Source organism: Rattus rattus, chromosome 8, assembly GCF_011064425.1.
Source record: "Rattus rattus isolate New Zealand chromosome 8, Rrattus_CSIRO_v1, whole genome shotgun sequence".
Lineage (NCBI taxonomy): Eukaryota > Metazoa > Chordata > Mammalia > Rodentia > Muridae > Rattus > Rattus rattus.
This window is the reverse complement of record NC_046161.1, coordinates 4,343,503-4,357,473: the sequence shown is the minus strand read 5'-3', so window position 1 is coordinate 4,357,473 and position 13,971 is coordinate 4,343,503.

The window sequence follows — 13,971 nt, the reverse complement described above, 5'->3', positions numbered from 1 at the left end:
GTTTGTTTTTCCTTAAACTCATCACTTCAGTTTTGTCGATTTTACTCCTTGTATTTCTTATCTCTCAAATGTTAACATTTGCCTGCTTTAAAGACAATTTTGTCATTTGTCAGGATGGAGGCTGTGTCCCTTGCCTTTATTTGTGAAAACTATGTTGTTATGAATGTCAAACACTTGAAGTGGTGAGGACAGTAGTAAGAGGCCTGCAGTTTAGAAATGTGCCTCCTTTTAAAAACTGAAGTGCCTTCCCAGGAGTTCTCTTAGAAAATGCTCTGCTCTACTGTGTTACGTAGAATGAAATGCATGGTGCTTTATAACACTGGAGTTGACTTCTTAGAAAATGCACACGTGGCAGAAGTAGAGCCAGGTGTGGCATTTTATCGGGAAGGATGGAGAGTTAGTCTCCATAGCCTTTGGGGGGTCAGTCATTTTTTAATAAAGTGGTGCCAGAGATTCAAGTCCAGTGTGTAACAAAGCAGTGATGTGTTTTATACTTATCTGATCAATGGTTGTGCTTGTCTAACCATCCTGGAGATGGCTCGTGCTGCTGATAGGATTCTTGACATGCTTTCTTGATTTCTTAAGACAGTGTCTCACTTTGTATCCCAGGCTGGTTTTGAACTCATTCCATAGCTCAAGCTGGCCCCAACTCAGAATCCACTGGCTGAGCTTAGCCTCCTCAATGTCTCGATTACCAGTGTTAACTACAGCATCTGGCCTGCCTTAGTACCTTTTTGACAGTATTCTTTTCAGTGTTTAATGCATGTGTATGTCTTGTTGATATGTTTTTACTCTGAACTAGTCTAGATTAATTTTTAGTGGAGTATAAACGTGAGAGTGTTTCAGGAGGGACCCTGGGGAGTCTATCCCTTATGTACAAAAGCCTTTCACTTAATATACCAAAACTTTGTTTAAACAACACCAAGTACCATCAGTTTGGGTGAGAGGGTTGTGAAATGGGATGGGAGGGACTAGCTTGCTGAGAAAACTGGATTTTAAGGCACGTGAAGTTACTCAGTTTCAGGACCCACAAAATATGTTACTAGTGTACAAGTGTCCATTTCACTTTTTTCTATTTGTTCAACAGAGCATCCTCTTTCTCAACATGAAAATGTGAACAAATAATGCAGCATTCGGGAGCAAGAATAATGGGTTTGGGTTTGAGTTTTGATAATACTACAAGGATAGTGATTTATAATAAAGTACAATTTTGTTCTGTTTTGTATGCCTAAAGTGTATAGAGTATCTCTCACATGCTTCCTAGATACCTAATTAACAGTTAAGAGGGAACATTTTAATAACGTAATTGAAATGTTTCTTTTTTTATAAAAGCAAAAATAACATAATCCTGTTGCTGAAGAAAAGTTTGTTTTCCTGGAGAGGAATTCTCTCAAGGTTTGTCATTTCTTGCACGATGCTGAAAAACCCCACAGGGAGCATCAGAGACAGAGACAGGGTCTTTTTCTCCTTAGGTAGGACACCCAGGAGAAAAGTCTAGTCTTGAGTTACCAAATACTCTGGATCTTATATCTCAATATTAGTAACGACCAGACAGATTACTTAAGGTTCACTTTCTGTTAATGGATTAAAAGCCCCCAAAGCACTGTAACTTTTATGGTTAGCTTTTATAGACTGTAAAAAAATGAGTTTTTGCTTCAAGCCTTGTGCACATTGAGACTTGACTATTGAGGCCACAGGTACATTCTGCAGCACATTTTCTCTGCTCCCAACTTAGTGATGAGTCACACATTTTCTGTGTTTGCCTTCAGTTGTCTCTGCTTTGTTAGTACATGGTACACGTCCCCCATTGACTTTTAACCACCACATACAAAATAGGTCTAGACAAAAGCCATTTAGTACACTTGAAGGTCAAAAGAAAACTACTTTTCATATTATTGCTACTGGTCACGTTTGAACCATGCAAAGGGAAAATAATACTTGTAATAGCTCATCATGCAAAGCTTAACATTACTAGTTTACTAGACTTACAAGTAAAGTTTTTGAGTAATAGTGGAGTACCTATGCTGTTCCTTGTAAGTTCCTGGAAGAAATATGTGAGTGTCTCACGTTCTTCCTTTTGAATACCATTGTGTCACTTTAGGTAAGTTACTTGACTGTCATCCACAGCTGCTTCTGTAAAGTCGTATTGGTAGTATTTGTCAGTATTGTAAAAAAGTGCAAGTAGACACCAATCCCCAGCATATAATAGGTGGTAAGTAAATATATCTTAGTATATGAACAAAAAGTGATTCAGTGGTTCATTTTCTCACTTCAGGCAGATATAGCTCAGTGGTAAAGTGCTTGGACAGCATTTTTGTGGCCCTAGGTTCAATCCCTGGTAGTGGCAAAGAAATGAGAATAAAAATCATTTTACTATGGCAAATTTTACTATATTTGTTTTTTATTCTACCATGTGTTTCTTTATATTCTTCTTAAACTAGATTATTATGTTAACATCTCACAGCTTTCTGATTTATATCAAGAACTTCTCTGCCCAAGTATACCGCAGAGCATAAAACATAGTTTGGGATCTATATGGCATTTCATTTTAACTGGTACATGAAATACATAGGTAAGTATTGTATTGAGGCTATTTTGGAGAAATAGGCTGAGGAAAGATGTCTTTTAGAGTGTATAAATGTCAGGTTGCTATTTTAAAAGTTTGTGCATGTGCATGTATGTATGCCTGTGAAACAAACATGGCGGTAAGGGGGCAACTTGTTGGTTCTTTGCTTTCTACTATGGCTCTTAAGGTTCAAGCAAGTGTCAGGCTTGGCAGCAAGTGCCTTTCCTGCTTGCTGACCTATCTCTCTGGCCCTGAGACATATTTGCCATTTTAAATAGACCACAATAAGTGATAAAACTAAGCCAAGACCTGAGGAAATGAATGAAGACAGTGTAGTTTTGGTAGCAGAGGATTCTAGGCAGAAAGAAGAGCATGTGCTGAGATTATGAGCTGGTTGTGTGCTTACATTTAGGCCAGGAGATGGTGCAACTTGATAGTAGTATTCACAAACATTAAAAAGTGCAGTGAGAGGTTGGGGATTTAGCTCAGTGGTAGGCTTGCCTAGGAAGTGCAAGGCCCTGGGTTGGTCCCAGCTCAAAAAAAGAACCAAAAAAAAAAAAAAAAAAAAAAGTGCGGTGAGAGATTGGGGTTAATAGTTGTGGCCTGATTGTAGCATTACATGGCATTACAGTCTTTTCTAAAGATGACTTCTTATAGCAGTTGTAGTTCTCATCATCTAATACAGAAAGATAAAAATGGACTTGAAAGCCAAAGTCAATAGAAGTGGTCAGACTCTAAATCTGTTGTGATGTGTACAGTGTGGGGTGTAAAGAAAGTAGTCCAAGCTGCTGGGCCTTAAGGCCCATGAAGGAAGTAAGTGTACACTAAGATGGAGGAGCTCAGAAGACCATGTGTGTGTGTAAACGTGCATGTTAGGTGTCCAGGTGGGTGATACAGTAAACAGCTGGGTATTTCAATATGGAATACTAAAACGTAACAGATCTGCTTGAAAGCTGTAGTGTGTATGCCTGTTTTGATTGAGGGTCGGATTCACATAGAGGCTAAGTATAACAAGACTTGTGGTATTTTAGAGTAGTGTTAGGATTTCCTTTTTAAGTAATGATGGAACATTAGCATTTTCTGCCACTTCACACCCCCTACTGTTATGAAGCACTAGGATTTCTTCCCCCCCCCCCCCCAGCTGGGGACCGAACCCAGGGCCTTGCGCTTCCTAGGCAAGCGCTCTACCACTGAGCTAAATCCCCAACCCGAGCACTAGGATTTTTAAAGCAAGATTACTAATAGTTACAAAATATATAATCAAATAGTGAAGTAAAAAGATGTGTCATTTTATTCTTCACAACGTTTTGCTCTGCACAATATGTTCTAAGAATACTCTGCAAATTCTCTTTTGGTAGTTGGAAAAATGCCTTTTGATTCAACTTGATAGTTTTAGCACTAGAGGGCAGGCTTGCCTGCTTCTAGATTGTGAAGAACCGACTGAATTGAATGAAGCAAGCATAATCGTGAATATTCAACCTCAATGAGTGATTGTCTTTGTTTCTTTAGTATCAGGTTTTCTACCCACTTCGGTTTTTTTTTTTCTTCATTATTCTGAAAGCACAGAAAAGACTGATGGGTGGTGGTGGTTGGGTGGGGGAGGAGTGTCGATGTTACTATACATCTCCATATAAAGTCCTAGGAAACACAAGTATCATTTACAGTAATTATGTTCAAATCTAATATTGGATTGAACATAGATACACATAAATGGAACAGAATATGGAGCTAATTAAAGAAAATCTTGGACATGAAAATATTCGGAAAACAGACTTAGCTCCTAACTGTGCTGAGCTTGTAATAGGAGTTGAGACAAGAACATATCCAGTGAATTCCTATGTCGATAAGCTGTTGTACAAGCATTCAGAGCACTCCAGAGTTTGCACCCATGTACTAAATATCTGTCCCTTCAGTAACAGAGCTCCTGACCCGTTAATCTTCAGTGCTGGCAAGTACTGGCATTTAGGTTAGTCCACACTGTTTGAATAAATAGATGCCAAGCGTCACACTCTGTACACTTTTCACACTTGCAAGGAAGCTTTCCTATCAACTCTGAAGGTATGGTTATCTATTTCTGTCTTTTCTTATTTTTCTAATAGCATTTACCTATGGATGAAGGTTATTAGACATCGACAGACTATGAAGTTTAGCAGGGAAAAAATTTTTAAAAAAGTTGTCAACTGTGGAAAAGAAGTTCTAGCCTTTTTACAGTCCTCAGAGTTCCCATCTGACTTGTACCAAAGACGTTTAAGGTGAAATGGAAGATCTGCAGTAAATGTACCCTCTTCTTTCTCCCAAGTTTTACCAGAAAATTCTTCCCACACTCAAGATTGATGTTCTGGTCCTTTTAGGATTCTTTCTTCCTCATGCTGATTCTTGAATTTCTTTGTACATAAGGATCTTTGTAACATCCTTATTTATCAGGACCATTGAAAAAGTAAATACCATGCAGACTACCAATTCCCCTGTCTGAATCAGTGATCAATTGGACTTGTTGGATATGTGTTCAATAAATGCTAGCACTTACATAGAATCAATTGAAAGAATTGGTCCCCTAAGATATAGATTCATTTGGTAGTATAAGCCCCTAATGCCAGTGATGTATACCAAGTATTTGTTCTGTTAGTACAGTTGACATGATTGAGTAGTTCTTAAGAGGTGGTTAAATATAAATAAATGAGATTATCAGTCTAGAGCAGCAGCTCTTAGCTTGTGAGTCACGACCCCTTTGTGTTCAAACAACCCTTCCATAGGGGAAACTAAAAGGACTGCAAACATATTTCTGATTCATAGCAGTAGTAAAATTACAGTTAGGAAGTAGCAATGAAATGATTTTGTGGTTAGGGTCACCACAGCATGAGGAACATATTAAAAGGTCATAGCATTGGGAGGATTGAGAACCACTGGTCTAGAGTGTGCTGGGAGTGAAGTATACAAGGCCTAACTGCTATAGTTATATTTAAAAATCTCAGTTTCACACACTGGAAGGATTTTATGAAACATAATTCTTTAAAGCCTTATTGATTCTCTTAAATTGTTTTTTTTTAATTAGGTAATACTATTTCAAAAGAAATTTTTACTTAAAGTACAGTTTCTAAAATAATTAAAAGTGTGTTCTGGCTGGAGCAGGCTCTGTGTCTTCTTCATCATCTGCGCCTCTTAACTTTCAAAGGACCACTAGCTTAACTGGGGTGTGACTTAAACACTACCTGCTGCTTACTGGTACACCAGGTAAGAAGCTCAGATTTCTATTTAGGATTTTATTACATCCTTCCACAAAGTCAGGACGAATCTGTTATTGTTTTATCTGCATATTTGAAAAAAAGTGCTTCAAGTCTCACTCGGACTTTCTAGAATGATAGAGTATGTTAGCCTTGTTTTAGATTCATTGTCTAGAGTTATGCCAAAAGAAGGTACTATGAGAAATATCCAGCAGATATGGAATAGACAAAACAATGATTGTCAATTGTTTGAAGCTAAAAACTTTGCTATATTCTTTTATTATATAGGATAAAATTAATAGTTCTAAACTTTGGTTTTGTATTTGTTTTATTTGTTTTTGACGTCTATTGGAATTAGGATGCCTGAACACACTATGTTCCAGGCCAAAGTGGCTTCAAAACAGTCCTAGCTTCTTTTCTGCCTCTGCCTCTGCCTGCCTCTGCCCTGCCTCTGCCTCTGCCTCTCTGCCTCTCTGCCTCTCTGCCTCTCTGCCTCTCTGCCTCTCTGCCTCTCTGCCTCTCTGCCTCTCTGCCTCTCTGCCTCTGCTTCTGCCTCTGCCTCTGCGAGTGCTGGATTTACAGATATGAGCCACTATGCCTTTTCTAAACTCTTTTGAGGCTTATGATCCCCAAGAGGAAGAAAGCAGGAACTGTGTTACTCAGTTTATAATGTATTCATTGAGTTATTCACTTCATAATGTATTTGTTGAGTGAATGACAATGTACATGGCTATCTTCCCTCCAATGCTATAAATTACTTGAAAGATCTGCTTATGCTCATGACCAGTTACTTAGAAGTTTGCTTAGTGATGTCAGTGAACTAATGAGCTCTTACACAAAATGTCGACCTGTTTCTTGAACATTCTTAAGAATGAGAAGTGTTTCTTCAGTTCCTAACATAGTGTCTTGTCTCAAGAGTTTACTGGAAATGTTGGCAGAACCAAATAGACACTAAGGTATGCATGTTACCACAGTCCAAGGTCTTCTTAATAAATAACGAATTATTTCATGACTGAAAACAGCCCCTCAGTATGTTCTCAGTTCTTACCAGTTGAATAATGTGAGCAACAAGCTACAACTTCAGAGTCTGTGACTTCTCAGCCAGTGAGACTTTGGAGGAGGAGGAAGTTTGGAGTTTTAAGGATGCATTTTACACAACTGGAGAGAAAGTAGACTGGGAAGACCTATAAGGAAGTTCTAACAGTATCAGCCTTGGGCTTGAAGTATACAGGAGTTATTTTGCCTGTTGTGCGAGTAACTAAGGTTACTTGTGTCCTCTTCTGTGATGAGAGGTAAGGCTATGTGCACATTGGTACCATATCTTCTTTCTAAAGCCCCCCATAATGTCTAATGCTGTATTGTGAGGGCAGTGGGTTCTGATAATTTGTTGAGTAACAATCAGTGCGTAATACTGACTGATCAACAGTTTCTCTAAGGCCAGCTCCTCTCCCTTGCCAGTAAAACCGTGAGCTCTGGGAGAAAAACTGGATCACTTGGAAACTCCTGGAACTCTGAAGTTATGTCAGAACTGAATAAGTCATCGTTTTCACGCAGACAATTTTTAATGATGCTACTTTGTTGAAAAAGGCAAACCACAACATAATCCAAGCAGAAAATCTGTAGAAGGAAAGCTTCCTTAGAGTGAGTGCTTCATCCTTGATGGTAGGCCACTTGACTTACTGAGTCATCTTCCTATTTACTGATAAGTTGTCTTAAGTTTGGTCATAGTTATATTGATTTGTCTATATTCAGAAGTAATTGGGAAAAAGTTGATTGCTACCAGTTGAATCAGGGGAATCTGATTGTTCTTAATCTAGAGGCATGATTTGAACTCCAGCTTCATAAAGAATGGATTTATTAGCATTATTCCTTGTGTGCAGAAGCCACATCATTCTGTCTCTGGTATCCTCTGTGTACCTAATGTCTCATAATCGTTGAAGTCTCCATTCCTACTCTGAAGTCAGGTTGTTTTTAAAAACAGAAACAGCCTTTCCTTCTGCCTACCTTGAGCTACCATGAATCCTGTATAGATTGCTGGCAGTGCTATATTGGAGTAGCTTATCACATACCTTCCTACCTTATTAAACTGTGAGCTCAAGAGCAGGCCTAAGTATCTTTGCCTCACTTGATTCCAATGCTTGGAACTATACTCACTGTGTGGAAAGCAGTAATCAGTGGAGCAAGTAAGTAATGAGATAATTAGCTCCTGTGACCTGTTGGACAACCTGTGAAGTTTCGTTCACGGTGATAAACATTACAGTTCCATTTTTCATGTTGAACTACTATTTAATACAAATGAACACAAGAAATGCCTGTTAACTGTTATATTTTTAACCCCTAAATGGCATATATTTTAATGACTATCCATTACCGATAACACAGGGATAGTTCTTATGCTTCGCTGAAGGAACTTCAAGTTAGCATAGCATTTTTTATAAGGCACATAAGATATATTCATAAGCCTTAGCAGAGTTCATAACCTTTTACCTAGCCATTCTGGTTACAAATGTATCCTGGAGAAAAATATTTTTAATTTGAGGTAGTTATCTAAATATTTCAATGTAACTTCTAACACACCATGGAGTGCTGTACCATCTTCTAAAAGCCCATGCTGTATTACTGGGTAAAAATGACATTTTAAATCACCATAGACAATGTGATAGTGTGCTTTAAAACAGTGCATGTACAGAGGAAAGACTAGAAAGGCACCAACTGTAAGAAATGATAACTTCTGGGTAACAGAGTTTTTGTCTTATTCTGTTTTTTTCTGTAATGCAATCAATATGTAACAGTTTTTAATATAAAATCAATAAAGGTCATTTAAGGACTATACATTTTTCCCTTTGCTTGATTTTATATATTTATGACCCCAAGTGAAAGATAGTAATTGTTATCTGGAACAAGTGTTGGGAGCTTTTCCTTGCCTAATCTGACACTGTTGTTCATAGTAGCTGTGGGATACAGTAGAAGCCACTGCAGGAGTGACATTGATTTGATTCAGAAAATACTTGTTGAGAGGCTATTGTCCAAGGACATGGGTACAATAATAACCAAATTCTTAAAGGTTAATTATATTTTTGAAGTGTTCTTTAAAACCTTTGTTTAATGTGTGTGTGTGTGTGTGTGTGTGTGTGTGTGTGTGTGTGTGTGTGTGTGTGTGTGTGTGTGTAAGGAATCCATCCCACACTACCTTTGTGGGGTTCAGCATCTTCCCCTCCTAACACTCATCTGCTTCTCCCTTTAGCCTTTTAGGGTCTGACTGGAACTGCGGAAGCCATCTTCCTTAACATAAACAGTTTAACTTTCAGTAATACTGGAAGAAAAGTAATCACTTAAAAGCAATGTTGTAGTGGCTTAAAGAAATGTATTACATTAAAATAAAGCTATGACTTAATGCAGTTTCCTGTGTAGATTAAGTACAATTGTATAAATCCTCTAGACTTTGCCCAGTACTACTTAGAATGTTGTTTCCTTCAAGTTATTACAATTCCCCCTGTCTTTCTGATTCTCTTATAACTGTCATTGGGCAAAGAAACACAGACAAAAAGTCAAAGGGAAATGACCCAACTGTTGCTGTGTCTGTAACAGTTATGTGGTCTGTGTATTTGGGGAAAGAAAAATCATGAAAAAACTAGGAAGGGTGAGGGACTCCTCGTGTCTGTATCTGGAGTGGAAAAACAGCAAAACAGGAAATGCTTCTGAAGTGTAAGCGAATGCTGATTGTGTTAGCTTGCTGAGAAATTGTGTATCTTCCAGTGGAGTCCCAGTAATAAAGTGGAAAGAATGACGACTAGAACAAGGAAACCATCAAGGGCTGGATTCTGGCCATCACACAAGCTTCCTGCGTACTATGAATTTAAAGAATCGCCCACTTACTGGACCATAGAAACCCTCAAGATGAATCCCAGTAATAGAGTAATGAAACTCAGTAAAAGGAATATTTTACTTGTCATTTCTTTGTGCATGCATCTCTACACACTTCCACTTCCACTACACACTTTATGTCTAAAGTTGTTCTGATAAACATGGTATACGTAACAAGGGGACTCTGTCTTTGTTGAGCATTCAGAAGTCAAATGGGAAGATTGGCTCACAACCACCTAGAAAACCTGCTTACTAGTGAACTGAGCATTCCCTATGCTGTCTCTCATCTCATATCCCTCAGCAGCAGTAGACACTGAGTTAGAAGCCAGCCAGTCTGACTGCATGATTCCTGGTGAGGCACAGGATAGCACTTTGTGGAATCTAAAGAGCTCTATAATATTTTCAAATGCTGTTAGCAGCATCAACACTGCAATGATTGTGTGAGGTGCATGTAACAGGGATTCAGAGTTACATAGTAAACATCTACTTCATTATCTACAATTGTGAGTAACATCATTGGACATATAATACATAAAGCCACATAGTAATTGAAACATGTTTGGTCAACGAAGACACAACTTCCTTGGTATAGTTGGAGAAAACAATTCCAGAAAAACATTCATGCTTAGATCTGAGGGAAACTTGTAATTGCTAAACAGTTGACAGACTGCAAAGGACAGCTCTTTGCAACATTCTTATTAAGTCTGTTTTTCTCTTCTAAAATCGGTATCCTTATTTCCCAGGAGTCTCCCTTCCTACATCACCATGGAGCCCACTGACATAGGGTGAGATCACTCAATGCTTTCTGTCTGCATCATCCATTTATTACTTCCTGAAAATAATAGATTGTATTTATATATTTTTGCATTCCTTTTAATAAAGGTAATTTAGGTTCCTCATAAACTGAGACTTCTTTAGGATAGCAGTAGCTTCCACTTTTGAGGTCATCAAGTAAGTATCTTAATACTATATTGAATAGATCTCCTTAGGATGTGATGTGCTGGTTAGTTTTGTTAACATGACACAAACCAGAGTCAGCTGGGCAGAGAAAACCTCAAAGGAGGAACTGCCTCCATCAGATTGGCCTGTGAGCATGTCTGCAGGACATTTTCTTAATTGCTAATGAGAAAAGGCCCAGCTCACTGTGAGCAGTGCCATCTCTAAGAAAAGCAATTAAGCAAATTGGAGTAAGTAAGTAATTGGAAGCAGTGTTCTTCCATGATCTCTGTTTGAGATCCTGCCTTGGTTTCCCTGGATGATGGACTTAGCTGTAAGCCAAATAAAACCTCTCCTCCCCAAGACTGTTTTGGCTATGATGGCTTATCATGGTGTTACTCATCTTCAAATGTTTCTTGTTGTGTGGAATCTCCACAAACTCTACTATGCCAGGAGAAACTATACTTCTTTCTAATGGTTCATTCTACCATCAATTCTTTCTGACATAAGCACACACACTCTCTGTCATTGATCTTACTATCTACAATGTGAAAGTAATATAGTAATGATAGCTAATTACTTTTATTTTAAAATTTATTTTATGGTATTCTTTTTTTAAGGATTTTTGTTTAAAGAGTTCTCAACACTCTGGATCTCAGCACTGTCTATATTTTAGTCTCTGGGTATATTCAGAATGAGATGTACACTGCAATCACCTGAGCTTCGGGATTTTTATTTTACTTATTTGGAGGAGAGTAGGCACATGTACAGTATGAGTGTAGAGACCAGAGAACAACTTGAAGAAAGTTCTCTCCTACCATGTAGGACCTGGGGCTCCAACTCAGATTTCAGCTTGGTGTCAAGCACTGATCAGCTGTATCATCTCATTGTGCATTTGGAGACAGAACATCTCATTTACCCACATAATGCTTATATTTCATATCCAATTTACTGAACCAGAGGGTCTGAATGTGAAGCTAGAATTCAAGGCTAGCCTGAGCCACATAGTGAGGTCAAACACCATGGGACACACACAAAAACAAACCAGAAGAAGCATTCTACCAAGTAATTCTTATTTATTTCCAAGTTGAGAAAAAGGTTTTGTTTTACTGTGCTAATTATGTAATTTTAAACTCTTTATATATTTTAAATGTATTTTTAATTTTAAAAAGTCCTAAGATTTACTCTGATATGTCTTCCAGAGATTCACATGTTAAAGTCTCCATCCCACTGCAGAAGTGTTCAGAGAGGCAGTATTTCTGTAAAGTAACTGGATCACAAGTGCTCCAATTAACCTCCAGATGGAGGGTCACAATTTGATGGACATTTATGGGGCGGTGTCAACTTAGAAGGTAGATCATAGTTGTAGAAGTGGGACCTTGGGAACTCTATCTTGTTCCTAGCCACCTCCCTCTCTCTCTCTCCTAATTGAACCAACTCTCTGTGCTTCCTGGTCACCATGATGAGAGCTACTTTCCCCTTCCATGTGCCTCAGTGAAGGCTTAAAAGAAAATGGACCCAGCTGCTTTGACTAACACCTCAAAAACCATGAGCCAAAATAAACCCTACTCTTTAGTTTTGTGTTTTGTGACAGGAACATAAAGCTAACACATACAAAATGTATGTGTAGTTATTTGCAGGACATGGTATTGTAATTGAAGACATGAATACAAGGCATGGGTTGCTTGGATCAGTAAGAAAATGTTCCTTCTAGAACTGGAACTTTCTTGTTATCTTCCTGTATGTACAAAGACAGTCTTCCTGATATGTGTGGGCCTAGCCCCGATGGAACTCATCTTTGTACTACTGTAACAAGCTTTACTATTTTTTAACACAGTGTAACACTACAAACCTACATCTTGAAGATGTATGTGCATGGCAAACAGTGGTTAGGTACTCACCTGTTGGAACACAAAATATTTTGGACTATGGTAAGTATTAAATGTGTATCCTCAGCAAGTGTATCCTTACCCACTGAGCCATCGCTCTGGCCCTTTGTAGTATACTTTTTTTTTTTTTTTTTTTTTTTTTTTTTGGTTCTTTTTTTTTTTGGCTGGGGACCGAACCTGTAGTATACTTTTAACAGCCGTTTCTGTCCTCAACTTTCCATCTATGTTATAAGCAGATTTATCCATTGTTCAAATCATTTGTGCATGTCAAGAAAAGTGAGGCCTGTGGGGTTATAGGACTTCCTTAGGTTATGTATGAAGGATTTCTCATACTCAGTTTCCTGGTGGTCTAGGGGAGGCTATCAGAAAAAAAAATGGTGAAGTGGAACAATCTCAGATCATTACACAAATCTTTCTTAAACTACTTGTACTCCTACCTCAATGGTCAAAATTATTTTGGCTTAGTTATTCTGACATGAATCTAGATTTATTCCTTGTCCTCTCTTTTTTCTGTCAGAAGTGATGATTTTCTTACCACAGTGAACAGACTTATTTTTGCATTTATCAACTGAGCATGAAACTGCTTCATGCTCTGCTAGTTCCCAGGAACACTTAGGCAACACTAAGAAAACTCTAAAATCATTTGAGACCACAAACTGCGAAATTGAAGGAACTAAAGGAACTCATTCAAGCCAATGTCATGTTGGAGCCAAGGATCCTGATGCTAGAGAAGGGGCATGGAGGCAAGGCATATAGGTTTCTAAGCTGTGTGGGCAGTGGTGTTACTGCAAGCTTGAAGTCCACCCAGAGCATGATTTACACTTTTTTTTGTCCTTTTCTAATGGTTGTATTTCTTTCTAAACTGTTAACCTAATTGTAAAGCTCATTCGGCTCCCAAGCTTGTTATCTAGGGGGATAGGTTTGCTTATGGTCAGGTCTTAATTGTTCCAAATGAAAACTCAGGGCTCCAGGTTTGCTATACCCTCTCCTCAAGTTCCTATGTGCCGAAGGGTAGTTTGTATTGCTTAGGGCCCAGTAAGAGAATGCAAATGAGCCCCACCCCCAAGAGCAGACTTTCCAGAACTAACAACTTCAGAACTTTACTCTTGGCACACTCGAGAGTTTCCACAGCCATCCACACAAGGAATCATTTGATTTTCTTGGCAGCTGTGAAATAGGTCAGGACGATAATGATAGTTTTATACAAATGGTAAGAAAACTAAGATTTAGAACGTTATGAGGTCTTCCTAGAGTCACTTAAATGGTTAATAGCAGAATGAAGACTAATATTTTTAACTGCAGAGACCATTCTTTTCTTTTGAATTTTCAAATTCTTTTTACATGTTAGAAAAGACTGTAGTCTGTTATTTTTTTTTTTTTTATTAACTTGAGTATTTCTTATGTACATTTCGAGTGTTATTCCTTTCGGTTTCCGGCAAACATCCTTCCTCCCCTTCCTTATGGGTGTTCCTCCCCACCTCCCCCATTTCCGCCC